The sequence below is a fragment of the Opisthocomus hoazin genome, chromosome 24 (genome assembly GCF_030867145.1).
Source record: "Opisthocomus hoazin isolate bOpiHoa1 chromosome 24, bOpiHoa1.hap1, whole genome shotgun sequence".
Classification (NCBI taxonomy): domain Eukaryota; kingdom Metazoa; phylum Chordata; class Aves; order Opisthocomiformes; family Opisthocomidae; genus Opisthocomus; species Opisthocomus hoazin.
The window spans coordinates 3,046,480-3,067,803 of NC_134437.1; the positions used below are offsets into that span (position 1 = coordinate 3,046,480).

Consider the following 21,324-nt stretch of genomic DNA (forward strand, 5'->3'; position numbering starts at 1 on the left):
TGATTTCATGCAGGACTCAGCCCAGGGCAATCTGTTGAATGAGAGGGGTCTGAAATACTTGCACGCAACAGAACGTGGGCTGAGTAAGCAGCTCCTACCTGGTAAAACTATTTTGGTGATCAATTCGGGCCATGAAACTGAGATAGGCATTCAGGGGAAATCTTGGGGGCTCTTCATAGCAATAAGGAAAGGGGAAGGCTACAGTCCTCATTTCGCTGAGTGACCAAAAAAAAAACTTTAGCCTTGTAATTACAAAATGAACAAACCAAGAAAGAACAAAAATCTTTATTGGAAGACAGAGTCTGGAAAGCACCAGCCTTCCCAATAGTCCACACACAACTGGAAATCAAAGGTCATCTCGATGGCAGAGTTCATACAGACTATGGTGCAGTGTACCAAAAAAGATATATAAAAGATCCCACCTGCACCCCAACAAAACTGGCGTGTACTTTGTGTTTGCTGTACCAGCACTGATGCTACAGCCATTGTAGTAGGGGGATGTATGTCAAAGCAGTCATGTTTGTGTGCTCTGATCTGCGTACTGCTCTGCCTGCTGTCTGATGTTCAAGTTTCATCTCAGCTGTGACAATCCTATCTGATCATTAATAACACAATAATGAAATAGTGACTAGAGAGACACTTGGATAATCATCTGAGCAAAGGCTCATTAGTGCTGCAGAACAATCACTGCTGTGTAATAACTGATCCCAGGAAATTTCAATTAAAGCTGTTGCAATTTCATTGTATTTCCAGCCAGACAGCGGATGGTGTAATTGTAATCAGCCAACACAATGCAACCTCCTTTAACTCAAACCTTCACAGGGGGCCAGAGGTGGGCTGCCTGTCTGAATTCTGCTTTATCTTGCATTTCATTTTACATCTACATTAAAAGGGCAAACAGAAGTGAATATTGTTCCCTGCAAAATCATGCCCTCTTCTACTGCCATGCTGATCTGACAAAACTGGGATGTTGCACTTAAAAAAAAGCTCTTCCAGTACTCTGACTCTCTATAGAGGTGGAAAGTGGAAAAAGTGGAAAAGTGGACAGATATCTGTCATTGAATAGGGCTAGAGTCAGGGAACAGAGGCGGATGGAAGGTTTTTAGTGAGAGCCAGATTTGCTGCATGCTGAAGTCCACAATTTGGCCCAAAATGTATTTTAGCATTTTGTGCTTGAGGAGGAAATAGGTTTTGTACTCTGTCCCTTGATTCTTTCCACCATGCTGAAGCATGGAGTGCAGAAAGCAGCGGTCGCCTGTGCTTGCTCCATCAGAGAGCTGCTCTTTCATTCGTCCTTATATTGTTCTGACAGCACTTGTGTTCTGCAGGGTGGGATGTCAGCCAGCCTGGCCGTCCTACAGTCCACCTATATTTTCATACCTTGACCTTGAGCAGGATAGCTGTGTGTTCTTACAGATATAATGCAGAGGTCCCAAAACCTTTTGTCCATTCAGACCTGTGGTATTTTGCATGGATATTAGCTGGCAAAACTCCAACATAAGTAATTGCATCTTGACATGTAATTAAAATTTTGTCTATGCTTTCAAATGGGTGTCGTATTCTCCTTCGTTTCCTGGCCTAACCCTTCTTACCTTGTCCTTGTGTGCTGTTTTAACCAGCTGTGATGCTGTACCCTGGGGAGGGGATAAATGTGAGGTAGGTGTGTATATATGTTTATATACTGTCTGAAGAGTGGATTTAGTGGTGAGGAACACAGTTATAGTCTACAGGCAGCAGCCAGATAGAAGTTCATGAGAGCCAAATGTGAAAAACTGTGATAACTGTGAGGAAAGCACGGGTTTCGCTCTCCCGCCATGGCAGCAGATAACTCTCAGCAGCTGTGTCTCCCTCCAGGAGAGCTCAGTGCTGCCACCTCTACACCAGTCCCTCTGCCTTCAGCTCAGGTCTCCATGCTGCAAGGGTGCTACTTTCAAGGGTCCATTGTCTTCACGGAGTGCTCTGCCAGCAGTGTGTACTGGGTGCCACAACGTCAGTGCTCTGGAAGAAAAGGAGCACGAAGGCAGCCACGTGAGAAACATTGACTGTCCGACCCAGGGACTGAGACCGTGATTCACAGTTGAATCAGTAGCTGGAGGAGATTTGCAGCAAACCTGGGGAGGAGGGGAAATCTCAGAAGTTATAAATACCTAATTTTACTTGCAGAGCTGATCATTTTATGCAAACAAAATGTGCTCTCTTGCTGGAGGTCTACTTAGCAGTCACCTGTGGAGGCAGCTACTGTGAACGTTTGGAATAGAAAGTGTCTTTTGTTTTAACGGTTTATCAAAAACCTTTTCTTTTTTCTAACTTGCATTTTCCTGTAAGCAGAAACATCTTAGTGGTGCAGAACAAGAGGTCAATATGCATGCAACAGACAGCAATATTTAACTTGGCTCTTCTACACTTAGTCTTTTATCTGGAGATGTATAAAATTAAGTCTCTTGGTATCATTGCTCCCTGCTCTCCATAATCTGTAGAACAATTTTTTTACATCTTTTGTTCTTTCCTTCAGTATTTGCTAGGCTCCCTTTTTGAGATGAGCAAGAGGCTAGATGGACCCATAGCCTGACCCAACTCAGTCATTTTTGTGTTGTTATGGAGCTGCTGGAGGGGTCAGCTAAAGCACACTGAAGAAAGGCACTTGCTCAGGGTTCCCCTGCACATCTATGTTAGAGATGGAGTTGAATCCCACATCTCCTGGACACCAAAAGTCTGAGACACAGCTACAGGGAGCACTCAAAACTGGTGTTTCTAGGGACCTGAGGATTGTTACAGAGGAATGTTTCTATAAAGGTGAGCAGTACATTCACTGAATTCTTGCTTTGTGCTCAAGAGGAAAAAATACTTTTTTTTTTTTTGTTCTCCTTCCCTGACTCAATTCTTGCCAAGGTTCCTTGAGGGAAAATTCCTTCTCAACCACAACTATCTCCATCAGCTGCATCCTCATAACCCATAGGGAAATTCCATTCCAGCTTCAGATTTCTACATGATTCATTTCTGAGGCTGTGGACCCCACCCATGTCTCTTACAACCTGTAGCTTTACACCTTAATTCTCACAAATGTTCGTCTTGGCTGGTTGCAGACCTTTCAATAGATGCAGAACCAATGCCCTTGTTTCCATCACCTCTGCCAAGGTGTTGAGGGACTGTGCTTGCTCCTGCCCATTGCTGTCAAAAACGCTGTAGGAGGTGTGAGGCAACAAGAGGAGACAGAAACGTGTGATAATTGAGAAGGACATATACTTCAGGGAAGGGAGGGGACAACCTGTGTTGGATGGAAGAATGAGCATTCTGGAAAGCGTGCTGGCAATAAGAAAAGCAGCTTCTAGCATTCATTCATTGAGGCAGAGAGCAGGTGCCAAGGGCATGTTGGGGAGTAAAGACTGCATTGGCTGAGGAGACCCAGACTCTGCCCCGGATCATCTTGGCATAGCTGGTGATGCAGGACAGCTTTCCCCACTCTTACGCTGTATCTCTCCACCTCCCATGCCAGGTGAAGCAGTGTACGTTCGACCTGGCTGCTGAATCATATTTCCCTCTGACAGTTTTCTCCTCTTATGTTTGGGCAGTGCTTATAGTCCCTGCCACATCAATAAAGTATTTTCCTAATTTGAATTTATGTGAGTATTTGTGCAGATTTATCCATGTGTAAGAGCATCTGCATGCGAGACGTATTTATTTTAAGAGGGATGTGTGAGTGTGTACCAATAGCCAGGAGTTACAAACAAGTTGGTATATCCATGCTAATCTTGTTCTGTTGATCCTCCTATTGACTTGTACAGCACCCAGCACACTGGTGCAACAATGTTTCTTGTTCTGATTTTTCAAATGTGACAGCAGTTCTTATGAAGCTCCACAGGTTGCTTGGCATCTCTGAAAATCAAGCCTTAAGCAAATGCTCCAATGATGATAAAAGCAAGACAAGTTGCACAGCTTCCCTGCAGTGTGATTCTCCTGGCAGTGTACCTGTGGGCACAGACTGAGAATGCTGCTGGAGCGTCTAGGGCCCTGGATGTCCCAACTTTCCTAAAAGCTTGATGACTGGGCTACGAAGTGCAGTGGCAGATTAAGTAGCACTGAGATTAGGGAAGGTTGAGGCAGTGATATTGCTGAGCATCAGATCAGCCTTTTTAGTTTTGGCAAATGGGAGACATACAGTAATTTGTCATGTTCACTGCTAGATACATGCTGCAAGTATATCTTAGCTCAATCTTAAATGCCTGTCCCAGACTAGTCTGTTGTCACCCTGTTGTGGTGAAGGCTGGCTGATTGCTCCCTGTGGTCTCCTGAAGGCTTTGCACTGATGTGGTCTGGCTGTGGCTTCATCCCCATCTATGTCAGTCTTTTGTCTTGCTTTCTGATATTTGTCTTGTACTCAGTTGTTTTTGTAGCTGCAGGTTTTTTCCCCTCTTTCTCTTTGATCTTTCTGTGGTCTACTGAGCCTGTTCATAAGCTTAATGGAGAAAATGTTTTGAGAGTTTTCCTTCCTTTCCTTGAAACATTTTTTTTTGGGGGGGTGAAGGAAAGAAGGCAAATTATCATCACTTTACCTGTCTTGCCATTTCCCTATCTTGAGAATAAGGATGAGAATGTGTTTCTTGATCTGTCTCTATATTGGCCTGTATTTCTGTCTGCAGATGAGTGATACTTGGTCTCAGATTCATTGCAGGCTAATGGCATATCCAGAATGAGTCTCTGCTTTGCTCAGAGCTCGGCAATGAACTTAAAAGCATGTATCCGCCATGGAAATAGGTCAAATCCAGATTTGCGTCTAGAAAACATGAATGCATTGAGTTAATGGAATTTACACCAGGGACAGATCTGTCTCAGCCGTATGTCCCAGAGCTAACTTGCTTCCCTCCCACCTTTTGAGACCGCTAATGAAGCAATATCCCCTGCAGAGAAAGCAGTATGTTAAAATAGGATTGTCGTATCCCAAGAGAATGGGTGTTAGCAGCAGAACAGAAGGAGAGAGAAAGCTAATGGAAATCAATGTACGTCAGGACCTGATCTATGCTATTAAAATTGATAAAAGTTTTTCAGAGCCATGAAATTTGAAGTCCAGAACACATTCAATCAAGTTTTCAGAGTATCCAAGTTCAAGAGTTTTTCATTGTGTTGCATTTTATAGCTTCTAAATTTTCTCTGACATATCCTAATTTATTTTGATTAAACACTGTGGAAGCTGGGATAGCTGGACCATTTCCCTTGCCTTGGTTACCGGAGCATCCTGAACGCCTGAATCCCATGAGCCTGCTGGGGAGAGAAGAGGGGCAGATCTGTCTTTAGCCCTGACTGCGGGCTGGGGAGTAGAGTGATGGGTAATGAAGGATAAGGAAGTTGACTGCTGCTCAAATGTGGGCATCATGCTTGTTAACTCCTAGAATATCGTGTCCTAATTATTATAATTAGTGATTTGATGAGGATCTGTTGACATAATGTTCCTCGAGGGACAGTAAGGAGGAGGATTGCCCGAGCAATGAAGCTACTAAGTGGTCTGCTACAAAGACAATGTTTTCTACATCAAGTACGGCAAAGCAAAGTTAAAGGCATGACTGATAACTGATAGCCTGATCTGCTGGACATTAGTGGCTGGTTACAGGTGGAAAAAATGCAGCAACTCAATAGCTTGCAAGTCAAATCTGCATTAAAATCTTAATGATGATGAGGGTGAAGGAGATGCTTAGATCCTTACCTAGAGCTATCACTGCAGAAACTATTGCTGGTGTGCAATGCAGTTTCAATGGTTTTTCGAGTTTAACGGAAGCTTTATTATGGCTACAATGAACATAGTATCTCTCGGCTCCTGATGCAATTCAATCAAAAAGGAACCAACAGTGAGGTGGGGGAAAAAAACACATAAATCCTTAAATTCTATATAAAAATAGATAAAAGCAACTGGCTTAAAGGATTTTATTGAGCCTTATTTAAGTTTTTTTTTTTTTAAAGGAGAGGAAGAGGAATTTAGTACACACAAACTCTTTTACCTTTTTCATCAAAGGGTCATAAATTTTAGTTCAGGTCTAGATCAGAGGTAGATTCAAAAGGTTACCAGTAGGGGGGAAATAATCTGAATACGGGAGGTGGGAAGGAAGGCCACCAATACAGTGTCCCCAGCATCCTCTATTCGCATTTCCCTCTGCTTGCAAGATATCAAACAGAAGGGAATGTTTGAAATAATACATCCATTGAGATACCTTCACTGCCTGTCAGATTTGCTCTAAGAGGATTGTGCTTATTACACAGTGGTAAGGTTTTTATATTCATAAAATTACTCTGGAGAAAGCAAAATAAAAAGAGGTAGGAAGGAAACGTGCCTCTCTTGCCCTGGAATGGGGCTGGGCAAGAAATTAAAATTCTGCCCTGTGTTAGCCTTCAGCAAAGAACCTTTCTACCTGGTTTGGGCATAGCTGGGGCAGGGTAAGAGTGAAAAATCTGAAATTGTGAGGAAAGAATATGATGGTGGCAGGGATCTATGAGGTTGCAGTATTTGTGGTACTGTGGGCTAGCTGTGTCCCTCAGGGTTGTTAGCTATCCAAGGCAGTGGTACCTCTTTGGCCAGGAGAGTAAGGGGTTTGGTTTTTCTGAGCTCTCGTATCTCCTCGCCGAGGCTACTGGATCTGGACAGGAGCTCTGCCCAGCTCCAGCCATCAGCCTGGTGGACAAGCAGGAATGTGCTCCTGTTCCTTGGCGTGTAGGTAATGGACCAGTGAGACCAGTAGCTTTAAGACAATGGAGAGACAGAGCTGCTTTCTGGGAGGACAGCTGGAGCATCTGATGGCTCTAGCCTGTCTCTTTCCTATCTCTCAGCTTGATCCAGTACCATCTTCTCATCCTTTCGTCACTGATCCTTTGTTCATCCCACATTTTCAGTGACTACCTTGATTCTTGTTTGTAGTTTCAGATGCTCAGTCTTTATCTTGACTTCAGATGTTGGCTCCAACTTCAAGGCTTGCCCACCTGCACCCATGTCCTGTACAACTGTATCTCTCTGAGATAAGAAGAGTTGTCCATATCACAGGTTAGGCAGATGTTCTCCTTGATATTCTGAGATCCTTCAAAGAAAAATTCTACAAGTGTTCTGTGTTTTTATTGTTATGAGCATAATCGGGCAAATCCAAACCCCGAGCATGCACTGAAAAGATGAAAAGCTTTGAAGATGAAAAGCGTTATAAAAAGGGGCTAAGCATTTCTACTGTAGAAGGATGAAGATGCCTTTTCTCTCTGAATAACTCCGTTTCCATGGGAGGCCCTGCCTCAGGGTTGCACCTCTGCTGCTTTGGACAGAGACAGAAACCACGTCTCCTTCCCTCTTGCTTTCATTATTTCAGTCTGTATCTGTCAACAGTTGAGTGTTAACAGTCTACTTGGGCAGCAGTTTAATATAATGCCTTTTCCTTATCATGCCTGTTTCTCATTTAATCTTTCAGTCATAATTATCTAATATTAATGTTCTCATCATTATAACATTCATGGGAAGACAGCGGGTTTTTGTCCGCAGAGACAAGGATCTCTGAAATTAATATAATACTTGTTCAGGATTGATTTTAGCCTTACAGTTGCCCTCAGCCAGAGGGACCAATCTGTTTAAAAATATCAGATACTAATTACCCAAAGCGCCGTTATTCAGCTGTAGGATTGAGTGAAGATGTCCTTCATACGTCACACACACCTACGTATCATTGCAGGCTTCATTGTTTTTATGTGTCGTAAGAATGTCAAGAGATATTTTATATCCATTCAAGAAAGGAAAGGAGAGAGTGACTGTCTCTGGGAACTGAGATATGCAGAAATGGCATCCATTTTTCTTGCAATGAGGTATTTGGGAAAATGGGCACCAATCTTGTTCCCACCTTCCTTCAGAGTTCTAAGAGAAGGTGATGTCTACATTTGGAGGGGTGATAATGTATTAAAGAAAAAAGGCTATGGCCTGTGAAGCTTTGGATATGCAGGATGAAGTTGTCTTCCTGGTGTAGATAGTTCATAACTGCAGAGTCTTAGTTGTGGGTCTTAGTTTTAACTGCCTTGTACTCCAAAAACTGTGGAGAAAGCTGGCTGCTGGATCTGATACTGTGAGCCGGTATCAGGAAATAAGTTAGTATGGGGAGAGGGAAGCAGAATGTGGGGTTTCTTTACCCTTTGCTTTCTCCTGATGTAAGTTGAAAATCCTTCCTAGAAAAGATAACAGAAGTAGTTGACTCCTGGCTAAATGCAGCTCCAAATAGACATATCATACCTCCCTAAATTGATTGCATTTCTCCATATGGCGTTCAGCCCACACACTTTCTGTGCTAACTGGGTGTGACGCATTGCTGGGAAATGTGAAACACGACAGCAGCAGGTATACGATACAGGTCCATAAAGACCCGGTTTCATTGGTTTGCAGCAGAATGTAATGCTGCCGTTGCTGGGGCATAGCTAGCTTGGCGATAACGAATCTTTGATAGGAGTATAGACCTGCATTAATGGAGATGTGACAAATCCTCTCTTTTTTGGGTTTAATTCATCAGAAGCCAAACAGTTTCTATAAAATTTCATTGGATAATCCATAAAAATATAGGTAACAAATGTCACCTCTTTACATGAAATAGTGAATTATTTACTGGAAACTGACTTGAAAGCTGGGTATATTTAAAACCTCATGACATGCTTAGCTCATCTGTTCTAAGCATTTCAGACTTTTCATTTTAAAAGAGCGGCATTAAAAAGAGACACATTTGTGCCAAAGGTTAGAATGGGGCCGGTATGCAGCTGTGGTCATGGACTGATGTGAGTACAGGAACCCTGGCAGCTCCATGACTTATGAATCTGATGCTAGAAATTACAGGAAAGTGAATTTTAACCTCTGTGTCCAGAAATGGAGCGGGGTGGGGTGTGTGCTGTGGAGTGGTTTTTTTTTTTTCTTTGATTTTCTGCTACTTCCATGAGGAAAGTCTGTTGTTTTAAATGGCTTTGAAATTGTTCTGTAAGCGAGTGTGCAAATCCATGAGATTTGGTGTGCTCCCAGCCGTTTTTAGAACATGTAAAAACATAGTTTTAAAGAAACTTTTGCTGTCAAAAATGGTTTCTCTTGTGAAAGTTTTTGTGTACAGTACACATGTAAAAAACATGTGTCCTGTATTTAGAACATGTAAAAACATCGTTTTAAAGAAACTTTTGCTGTCAAAAATGGTTTCTCTTGTGAAAGTTTTTGTGTACAGTGCCAGTGTTTGACTCCCCAAAAATGTAAGAAATCACTTTCTTTTATTTTTCATCTCTCTTCTTTTCTCTGTGTTGATGAAAAAGTGTTTTTCTCCGGGAAATATTTGTGACGGAAAAAATACCGACTTCCATCTCCTTTCTTGCACATCATCTCTTTTCTCTCTTGCCCTCAAGGTCATGCAATAGCTTGTGTTCACCAAAGTCAAGGAGTTATGTAGGATTAAAGCAAAAGGGAGTGAAGTCAGAAGTTTTGCACGGAGAGGTGTATCTGTGGATGTTCAGATACTCTATTTTAGGACTGGGTTGTGCAAGTGCTGAGAAACATGCATCGTTAGTTGTCCCATGAACTTCAGTAGCACTGTTCATCATGCTGCCTTGGCTTATTTGTCAATACAGGCAGATCTGTGATTTTTTGTAGGCTGCTGGAAGGCTCCACACTCAGAATTTATTTGCTCCTGACAACCTTTGCTGTATTCCCTTCCAAATGCTGCTGTCAGGATCCAGTGCTGGTCGTGTGATGTAGCCAAATATCTATCTACTTGCCATTCCCCAGCACAGCAGGGTCAATAATTAAAGCCCTTTATTCTTATCCCTCACATAGCCAAATAGTGAAGTAATTGGAGGCTCCCACAGGCCACATGGAAGTCTGAAATGGCTGCTAGTTCCATTAATTTTCTTCATGTGTTATCAAGACAGGTGCAGAATGAGCCTAATTAAGCTCAGAGGTTCAGAAGGAGGAAGGAGCTGATTCCCCCCCCCCCCCCCCCCCCCCGCAAAGGATTTCACTGTTGGAAGTGTGTGTTGTTCAGAGTGGAGAGAGGAAAAGAGAGAGGTGAGAAATGCTGGATGACTGGAAATTGCTTGCTAAGGACGGGAGGGAAAGAAGTTGAAACCAGTAATGTCAAAGTCCCTTATGTTTGAAATTCCCGCTTGAGGAACAGGGCTGCTTTTGAGTTTGCAGCCAATTTTACTGCGGATAGGGTGGGAAAGCAGCAGACAGCTGCTGCAGCCCCAGTGGACTGAAATGAGGTGTAGGAGACTGGATAGGTCACAGCTGGTGTTTTCCTTGGTGTTGGGCTGGGTTACAGGTTCAGTTTTCCGGCTGTCTGACATGGGGATGATGATGTTCATGCCCAGCTACTTTAAAACTCAAAGTAAAATGATGGGATTTTGCATTTTGTCCTGCACTGCTCATCACATCTCAGGTCTTCAAAGCATTCTGCATATCTAATTAGGTTTAAGGATCCCCTTTCCTATTTTTCCATTGCAGGAAGGAAAGGAAAGATCACTGGCTATCTCAAAGTTTCATCAGAAAATGTCCCTTTCCAGGACTGTTTTGGTGATATTGCATGGGAGGGTTTAGGAGAAAAAGAGAGGAAAATCCAGGAATGTCTAGACTTTCCTTCTACTTGGACTACTGACAGATGAAGATTTGTCTTGCTCTTGGGATCTCTGTGTCTCTAAACCAGGACTGTAAATGTCCCAGCCTGATATTTAGGGACATTTTTGTACCTTATTATATATTCTTAAGTGTAATATGTCCATGAAAGATGGTGCTCTTTCATCTGAAATTATCTTTTTAAGGGAATTTTTCTGTCTGCCTCGTATTTCTCCACACCTCCCGTCTACAGTTCTTAATAAATTTCAGGGCTCCTTGTGAAAGTATAATGTAGCATCTTGCTGAGACTCTACCTTGAAAGTAGCCAGGTTCTGAAAGTTGTGTTTGGTGCTCTCCCTGCTTCCCTCCCCCTTTGAAGTCTTCACCACTCTGATGCGTAGAAACCTTCTCATTCTCAACCTAAATATATTCATAGAAATCTTATAGCTACTTATTCTCACTTGCATGTAGCCATGCCTGTTTTAAATTATTTTGTATTTTGATCATAGTTACCACCTGTGCAAGGTTTGTGTTGGTTTATTTTTTTTTAATATATATAGACACACACCCTGCTTCCTTGTTTGCTCCTTTTAGGCTGAATGCAACTTTTTTTTTATATTGGATTGAATGGGCTGTGTACGGAGTCTGCATGCAATGAAGTCAGCAAGATTTGGAGCAGGGGGAAGGGAATGGGGAAGAATTATGTTCTCATGTGAGAAATCTTGTTGTGGAGGCAAATGCTCTACTGTCTCATTGCTAGCTACTCCATGGACCAGGCAGCTACAATATAGGTTTGCGGGTAAATTCAAAGACCTGAGATAAGCCTACGTTCCAAGGAGAAGCAGGAATGAGACTTCCTCATAACACTGTGTGTAGAAACCCAGGCACACTGAGACTGAGCCAGACCTTGCCTTACCTCTTCCTTCCTCCTTATACTTCTCCTGGCATAGAAGAAATAGTATGCAGGCCAAGTTAGGGCAAGCTAGAAATGAGAGCTTTGAGGCTCTTCTAAAAGCTGGTCAGCTCCATCTTGAAAGGGCCATAGCTGGATGAAGCTGTTCTGGGGAGTAACTCCACAGTTTTAACCAAGAATTCCCTTCAGGGCAGGGTCTCAGTTTAAAGCCTTAGCTGTTTACATTTGCTTACAAGCTTAAGGATGCAGACAGCCAATTTTAAGTACACTATTAACTGCTATTTTTTAAGGACAAAGCAGGCTCAGCCTGTGTTGTCCTGGAGCAGACACCCTCTCCCTCTGCCATTACAGAGATGGCAAAACACTGATCTTGCAGCACAGGCAGAGGTGCTCCTAGTGTTGCTTTTTCCATGGCAGCAATGAGAACAGGGTCTCCTGGGTTGTTGGAGAGGCCTCCTATCTTGTAGTACATTGTTCTTTGTCCACAGTAACAGAATTGACTCTCTACCCGGCAGTCCTTGCATGACCAAGTCACTGTGTGAACCAAACCTTTCAAAAAGACATGGTGTAACGCAAAGGGGTGATGCTTTTTGAGCGAGCAAAGAGGAGTGATGTCATCAGAGGAAGAGAATTTTGTTGCAGCTCCATGAGCTGTTCAGCAGTATGGATGTGCTGGAACTGCTTCCCCAGATCCCAGTCCCTGTGGGAGCAGCTGCTCCCGTCTCTGTTAGTTCAGAGCTCTTGTGTGTGTTCCAGTAACAGCCCTGAAAGAACAGCAGCAGCATCTCTCTGAACAGCCTGGCCACCACAGGAGAGAACTATAGGATGCTTTCATATGAGCCCTTAATTAATCAGTCCATACAAAGAAGCAGCAAGTTGAAGTGCTCTCCCTAGCATTTTGTCTGAGTCTGCCAAGTCCCACGAAACTCTCTTGAAATTCAGTCATTCGACGTGAGTTGTTCTCTCTCTCTCTCTTTCTCTCTCTTTTGTTCGAGAATTTTTCAAGACATAGTTGATACAAAATCCTTAGCTAACATTAAGAATCCTCGTGGTCACTGTGCTGTCATCAAAGCAGAATATTATTCCAGTCCTAAGCAGACACCAAAATATAATTTGAAATCCTGGTGTTGTACAACAGAAGTCCCCAAAGCTGCAGCTGGCCTTTGCTGTTGGAGTATGTAGCTATGTATCCTCAGTCCGTCATTATCCAAGCTGCTGTTCTGTTAGAGCAATTGCAGCTAGTCTCAGGCATGTGCTGTGGTTCATTTGCCCTGGAGGTCAGACCGTTGGAAGTGCAGGGAGCATACCTCCCTGCTGCCCCATGGTGGTGGGTGATACATGTTTGGACTGCACACTACAGTCAAAAATTAGAAAACGCCCCTGGGATCCCTTGTCTAGAAGTGTAGTCAAATCCAACAGTCACAGTCCAGGAGTCTGGAAAGCAGGGGAAGGCAGGATGGTCTGTTTGCTCTGTATTTATACTCTTCCCTAGATAGCTGCCAGTGCACCACTAAGGACCAGGAGTGGGATAGACAGGTGTTTGTCTTTTCCAGAAGAGCTGGTCTTAATGGTATTTGTTGATGACGTTGGCACAACTAGTCAATCTCCGGGCACATAAAAACCTTGCTCAAGCAGCTGTCTGGGAAAAATCTAAAACTGAGGTGTCGTTAAATGCTTTTATTTCCCTCCCCTTAGTTGTTTGAAGATTCTTGTCAACTGCAAGAATGAGGAAGGGGAAGAAATTTAATTTGTACTAAAATAATATTCAGTATCTAGGTTCCAGTGTATCTTACCAGGGCAGATGTTCCTCTGTTGTTCTCCCTTTCTTGAATGACTTCCAGAATTAAATTGGGAATTGGGTGATTTACAGCATCTAGAGTCTATTTTGTGCGGAAATGAACAGGACTTCTCCAGGGCTGAGTGGGTTGATTTCACACTTTTGTCTTCACTGCTGTTTTCTTAGGTAGTGCAGTGCACCAGCCGCTGCCAAATATCCCTCTTTCCAGCAGCATCTCTTTGCTATGCCTGGCTTGCAGCCTGAGTGGCTGCTGTCAATCATCCCGATCCCTCACTGAGTCTAACAGTCCCCACTGACAGGCATGCATGAACACACCCCGCTCTCAAGGGAAGCTGTGCTTGATGAGTGCCAAAGGTTTGCTTTACTTTTGCAATATTTAGCTTAATTATTTTGTTTTGTTGCTCTCCAAATCTCACTGTGTGCTGTGAGTTGTAGAATAGAGGCAGAGGGGGAGGAAACTGCTTGCTTACGCAGGAGGGCAGTAGCAAAGGTTTCTGTGTGAATGCAGGCCAGCTGTTTTGCTCACTAAACTACCTTTCCATACCCCAAGCTTAGCAAGCAGGCTTAATTCAACACAGCCTTCTCTAATTTCATGAGTGGAGAAGCAAAAACATGCAGAGTGGCATTTCACAGACACTCTTCTTTCTATCAGTACTCAGCCCAAATTTGTTGGTCAATCTCCCTAAGGCTTTGGCATGATCCCAGAGTGCTAACACTAAGCCACATCTTCAGAGACCTCCCCCTCTCAATAAATCGTGAGACTTTTTTTCTCCCTTTGCTAGGAATGACTGTGTACCCTTCTTGTCTCTGCATGGGTAAAAGCAGCAGACTGCTTGTGTAATAAACAGAAGGACACACAATACCAAACACATCTGTTCATAAAGCCTTCAGCCCTACCTTTTAATTTAGATGTTCAGGATAAGGCTAACAGAGGTTTTCCCTTCTGAGTTCTTGGTATGGCTAAGCCACTTAGGGATGTTTTCTGGCAGTGTCATGCCTTCCAGACAGATGACATGTTCACAGATGCCAGATGAACTTTTGGTGGCCACAGATGGGACCAGAGACAAGAAATGTCATCAGGCACAGACCTTTACCTTCTCCCCCCCGGGTGCTAAATTAAAAGTCCTGTTGTTCAAACCTGAGAGGTGCAGGCCAGCCCTGGTCTCTGGTGAGACAGTCAATTCTGAGCAAGAAGGGGACTGGTTCTGCTGAGCTGACTTTAGCTTTGCCCTTTTCACATTGCATTTAGCTCAGCAGGGTTTTACATTTTTGTCACTTTTAGAGTGGCTTGTCTCAGAGACCTTTGTCACAACCTCCCTTCATGGTCTCTAGGGGACTGTGCAGCCACAGATCATGTAGGCAGGTAACTGCCAGGATGAATGGAGGGAGCATCTCAGAAACAGGGTAAAAAAAATAATACTGAAGGAGTGGGGTTCCCCAGCTACAGATATTTAATTCTAGAGACTGAGCTAAATTAGTTTCTTGCTGTTATGCTGAAGGGCACCAAAGCACTTGGGCCACATGGGCTGTCCAGTCAAAGAAAAGATTTTTTTTTTGTAGCATATCTTGAAGGAGTGGGTAAAAAGGCTACAGGCAGACTTGGGTACCATACAGTTAGGAACAGCCCAGCACAAGCAAGGCAAGCGTGCAACCCAGACCTGCAAAGAATTGCTTTAATTTTGTTTCAGCATTTCAAATTAGAGTGGAGGAAGGGAGATATGTTTCAAAATCTTCGAACTTTTGAAGCAAAATCAGTTTTAAGAACCATCATAGGATGGATTCCCTCCTGTAGCCAGCTCTAGTGAGGGTACTATTTGTTCTGCAGATGACTTCTTGTCGGTCTCGGCTCATGTCTTGTTGTTTAAGCTAAAAAAGGACTGAACAGATGGGTTCGTGAATAGATTTAGCTCAGACATGAGATGGTGTTTATAAGCAGTGATATAACAGGAACAGATTAAAAAAATCCCCTCTTTTTAGGTGGAACTTGGTCAGCTTTCAAAATTGAAATGTTTTCCTTCAGTGCTGATATTTGTATTTTTTTTCACCAGGTGAAAAATTAGAATTCAAATCATCTCACAAAGAAATATCAGAGACTATTATTCTAAAACTTCCAAACCAAGACTTCTCATCGTTCTCAATATTCTTTTATACCCCCTGGTCAAAATTAGCACAATTTCACAACATATTTTGATTTTGAAAGAATGACATTTTCAAATGGAAAACAGGTCCATTCAAGTCCTTATTCATTTTATTCAAAATAAATTTTCGGTGGCAGTTTCATCCACTTCGCTTTCTGTGAATACTTCATGTTTCTGTCTGTTTCTGAAACATGTTTATTGGCAACATGATATTAAGAAATAGTTTCCACTGATAAATCTTGGCCTAAAGCTTGTCAGTTATGAGTGTCTAGAAAGTGTATTTGGAGCAGCTTTGATTCTTGTCTATGGTTACATGGCATATCTTAAAACCCTGATTGGATAAGCATAAATCACAGCATCAGATTTCCTGTATCAATGTTTATGATAATGAAACTCAGAATTTGTTTTTCAGTGATGTCTCCACTTACAACACAATGTCTAAGACAATTTTTCCAGGCAATTCATTTACTGTGATTATTACCAAAAAAACACAAACATGAAGAGCCTCTAGGCACTTGTTGTCTTTAAAGCTTTTATCCATTTTCTTTCTCTGTCTACATTTGTTTGTTACTTATACCTGTTGTGCTTAATATAAATTGAGATCACAAGTGCTTTTTAGCAGTACTTATGTTGCCATGCATATACACAATTCTTAGCATAATAGGAGCCTAATCTGGATAGCATTTTCTGGCATGCTAATAAGTAATGACAATGGTGAAATGATGTTACATCGTTATTGTAGCCAATGTGTTGCTGACTGCTCATCTGATATCTCAAGACAACAGTCATTAGACTTAGTAACTGGGTCTTCTCACTGTTACTTAACTTGAAGAAGGCGCCTCCTAAAGGTTTTCTTTGTAAAATGGTATTTAATTTATTATAATTACTTGTTTTTCTGATGGAAAGATAGATAAGGTTCAATCACTTAACTGTAAGGCTGCTCTTTTTTTTTTTTTTTTTTTTTCAGTTTAAGAACAGAATTAGGGATATTTTGTCCTCTGTCACTGTTACCAGACTCAGATTGATGGTTACTTTAGTCTGGGAGTTGCAACAGCAAAACCCAGTGCTGCAGCTTCTGAGGATAGATAACATATCGTTGCCACTAAGGCCAGCAGTGAATTTGTATGAGGGCATTCTGGGGAGACCTCATAGCAGTCTTCCAGTATCTGAAGGAGCCTACAAGAAAGCTGGAGAGGGACTTTTTACAAGGGCATGTAGTGGCAGGATAAGGGGTAATGGCTTTAAACTGAAAGAGGGTATATTTATACTGGGTATAAGAAAGAAATTCTTCACTATGAGGGTCTATCATGTCACTTTTTATTCATCTCATCCCTAAACTAATCTAGTCTTAATATTTTTAATCTCTTCTAATACAGAAGCCTTTGCAATCTTCATATCGTTTTCCTTATGGGTTTTAGATCCTCAGACCTGCAGTAGAGCTCCAATGTCTTAAGCAAGCTGTTGACATTGAAAACTGTGGCAAGCATCAAATGAAAATGATATGGTGATGCAATGAATTATTCCAGCTTTCTGGATCATTATGATGACATAGATGGTCTTTCTGCTAGTCTTGCAATCCAATACACTAAATCTTATTAAAAAGCATCTCCTCAATTGAAATCAATGATGCATGGCATTACCTGACATAAATGAAGATTTGAGAGTGACCTCTGGCCACAGATCAGCTCACAGTGAGCTATCAAACCTATAGGTGCTCATGTGTTGGAAATAAGGCCCTATATACAATTTTGCTCCAATGCTTTCAGAGGATAATACTAGCCAAGTGTGTTACCATGGCATAGCCTAAAGGTTAAGCATAATCTATTCCAGAACATTTTTACTTTTGGTGGATGCCTTGCTCATATTTCCAAAGTAATAAATCCAATTGTCCTTTCTCTTCCCCTTCCACATCAACAAATCCTTAATGATAGCAGCAAATGCAGAGATTTACGGAATTAATTTGGGACTGAGTTTTTGGCAGGGATGTTCTTGTCACACTACCTCAAAACAGCATTCAAAGTGCTCCCTGTTCTCTCCTGCTGTTCCCAGTGGTTTTGCGTTAGAAGTCCTAGTTTAGACTGAAATATACTGTCCTCGATGCACATTTCAGGCTGGATGAACCCACTATATGAAGTTATTCCAAATGTAACCATTCCCATTAAAGTCAATGGAGTTACTCCAGATTTCTAATGAGATAATTGGTATTCAAGCCTGGCTATTTTCTCAGAGAAATAGCCTTAGAGGATCAAGTGATTGGTCTACTAGAGCAATATCTACCTCCTACATAAATGGCACCAGATGCCAGAGAGGAAGTCAGCAGTGGATAATTAGAAGAACTGTTTTCTCACAGGGAAACCTTCTTTCTAACACACATGGATTAGAGGCTGGCTTTGAGCATTGAAATGCTCAGGGTTTATATGCTTTAAAACAGTAGGAACAAAAGCTGTTTACTGAGTTCTACCCTTTGTCTTTAAGTCATCTTTCTTGAGGCTTAGCGCTAATTGCATAGCATTTAATTGTCTTGTATTTTTATTTGGAATCCATTTTTTTCTGCTGATCAATAGAGTAATTCAGATAAAAGATTGGTAATCAGATCCTGAGCTACAGAAAATTTATCATTATTTATGGATTTCTGTACCATTACACTTCACTTTAGCAAATGAAACTCTTGTCCGTATTATGAAAAAATATACTAATACGAAATGGAATAAATGAAAAGAGTAGGAATTGTACAATGGATTTAAGTGAAAGTTAATACATTTTTGTATAGCCTTTTTGATCCAAACAGGAATTGTTGCTCTGTAGGAGCAATGGGCTTTTGACATCCCTTAAAAATCCCTAATACAACAGCAAAACAGAGCCTTCAGGAATATTCATGTCTCTTAATCATCTAACCATGGGCATAACTATAAATATGTGTGTTAAAATGGTATGTGTATATCTCTATATATGATGTATGCATTGTTATTAGATCTCCAGTGAAACACCAGGAGACTGCCCTTATTGCTTTGGTCCCTAATAACATATAAGTTGACTGCATCGATCATCTCACTGTACATCAAGCTGAGGCCAGTTTGTAGCTATTTACAAGGTAATGGAAAGAAGACTAGCAAAACAGTTAACTGAGAAAGGCTGTAATTACTTTGCTTAGCACTATGCGAAAGCATACATAGCATATGTGCCTGTTCCATCCATGAGTCCATACTTCTGGTGTGTTGTCCTGGTTTTGGCAGGGATAGAGCTAATTTTCTTTCTAGTAGCTGGTGTAGTGCTGTGTTTTGGATATGGGATGAAAATAGTGTTGATAACATACTGATATTTTTAGGTGTTGCTAGGCAGTCAAGGACTTTTCAACTTCTCATGCTGCCAGGTGCGTGGGAAACTGGGACGGGACACAGCTGGGACAGTGGACCCAAACTGGCCAAAAGGGATATTCCATACCATATGATATTATGCTCAGTACCTAAAGCTGGGGAGAATGTTCAGAGTTATGGCATTTGTCTTCCTAAGTAACCGTTAGATGTGATGGAGCCCTGCTTTCCTGGAGATGGCTGAACGCCTGCCTGCCAATGGGAAGCAGTGAATGAATTCCTTGTGTTGCTTTGCTTGCACTTGCAGCTTTTGTTTTACCTATTAGACTGTGTTTATCTCAGCCCACAAGTTCTGACACTTCCACCCTTCCACTTCTCTCCCCCATCCCTCTGGGCGTGGGGAGTGAGTGAGCGGCTGTCTGGTGCTTAGCTGCTGGATGGGGTTAAACCACAACACGTGCATGTATTCATATCCTTTCCAGGATTCCATCTTCATGCATGCATACTAATCTGTATGGACTCAAAGGCCTTAAATCAATGCTTGCACACATGCCTAATATCTGTTCTGGTTTTCCAGGAATGCTCCTGAAATCACAATTTTAGGCAAGGAGCCAACAGGAATTAATGGCAGAACTTTGACTTTAATACTATCATGAGTATCCTCCCTGCTGTCCACTAACCTGTGAGCATGCACACATTCCCAGGCTTTTATATAATGTATATGCAGGTAAACACAGTGCAGAAGCCTGATTTTACATTCACCCTAAACTTAGGCCCAACCTGGAATCTGACCTTTGTACTGCCACAGATTACAATAAGGCCTTGGTCATATCATCTAGCGACTTTGGGGCTTTGGTTCCTAGTGCTAACACAATGTCCTCTTTCCATTAGGACAATATAAGCTCTTTAAGGAAAAGAGTCTTTTCCTTATCCATGTGGAATGTACTTCAGTATAAAGAGGCCATAGTTTTAGCTGGAAGTTGCAGGTGTTGTAAATGTGCACCAGACCTTATGTTTGCCTGAAGACTGCTGCTCACTGGGGTCTCAAAGCTGTGCTCTCAGCCAGAGTGCGGGCACCCACCCCAGTTGTGGAGCTGGATGCTGAAATGCTTTGAGGTCCCTTTGGCTCCTGCTCCCCTGTTGAAACCATTTTGAAAGAATTATTACATTGTGATTTTAAAAGGAAATTGAAAATTCCCTCTTTACTGCCTTCTAAATGAGCTTCATAATTTCTTCACTGTCTGTTAGTGACGCTATTCAATTCTCTCCCTGTCAAAATGTCCTGGTGAAGAGCAGGAGTGCAGTCAGTGGCAGGAAGGATTTATCGGCCTGTCTCCTACAAGCGACCAGATACCTGCCAGTAATCTTCTGTCATGCAGGGCTGGGTACAACCCATTTGCCAGACTGAAGAATGGCCTGGGATGTCTCGACATTGCTCTGTAACATCTGTTGCTTGGGGCTTGCCATGGCTCAGCCCAGTGCTGTTCTACATAGCCTGTTGGAGTCCTTAGAGCCTTTGCTTTCTTCTTTCTCCTAGCAAGGACTTCATTAAGCTGCAAGTTACACCTGAAAAATTCATTTCATTACAGTATTCATGTCTCTGCTGAATTACAGAATTAGAAAAGCATTTAATAGTTTTCTGCCTTTCTGTGCTGAGGAATGTGTTCCTCTTTCATATCCATTTGTACAACTCTGAGATAGTCTGGTTATGCTTGTGAACAGAAAAGCATCAGATGAACACACCACCTGGATATGATCAATGTAAATTTTCAGCTTACACTAATACAACACAGGACCCTGGATTAGAAGCAATCATCTAGCTCATAACATATAGCCCCCTGCAAATATGCAGTTCCCTAATAGATGTGTCACAAGCATCTTGAAAATCTTCTCTCTACATGTGAGTCTTGGAAACGTTTCCCTAGGACGTGCACATGCTAGGATAATACATTTAAAAGAAGACCAAAAGCTCCCAAGCTAAAGTAACCTGAGGGAACAAAGCAAAACAGATCAAGAACATAAAAAATGTCTGAAGTTACTGAAATACCAGGGAATTTGTTTGGCAAATCCTATGAAAACTGTATGAATATTGCATGCAGGATTGAACACTGAGGGTTTCTTGCCTTTCTCTGATGCCTTTATTACTAGTCATTTGTAAGAAGTCTGCATGGGACTGGCTGGAAAGCAAGTGTGTTGTGGCATTTAGCTATCTGCAGTTATTAAGGAATACAGAAGTGAGTCCTGCAGCCCTGGCTGCCTTGACCTTGACTTACGTTCTTGTTTCTTCTGTGTTGCTTTTCTGAGACATGAGGACCACTGAATTCAGTGGAAGAGAATGGGTGATTAGACCCTTGGTCTCTGGCATGGTGTGTGCTGTGATGCATAAGCTGGGAAAACTTCTGAGCTGCGTGTGCTGTGCTGAACGCTGTCACTGTGGCATTTGCTGCAGGGCTTGGCTTCATCAGTGGAAGGCACAGTGGGAAGGGTGGCAGCCGCCTGTGTGTCTCAAGTCTCGAGTTTAACAGCATGATTAAAATATTAAGAAAGCAAGTGTCATTGAAGTGAAATATTGTGCCCCTGCCAGC

General features: G+C 42.2%; 1 protein-coding gene across 1 annotated transcript in view; it reads right to left on the bottom strand.

Moving 5' to 3' along the window:
- Positions 1–370: 370 nt before the first annotated feature.
- Positions 371–21,324, bottom strand: part of TRIM29 (tripartite motif containing 29) — an 89,942-nt gene continuing 68,988 nt past the window's right edge. Inside the window, exon 11 of the transcript XR_012766107.1 lies at positions 371–1,998. The gene's annotated coding sequence lies outside the window, so the exon portion shown is untranslated. The remainder of the gene's footprint in view (positions 1,999–21,324) is intronic.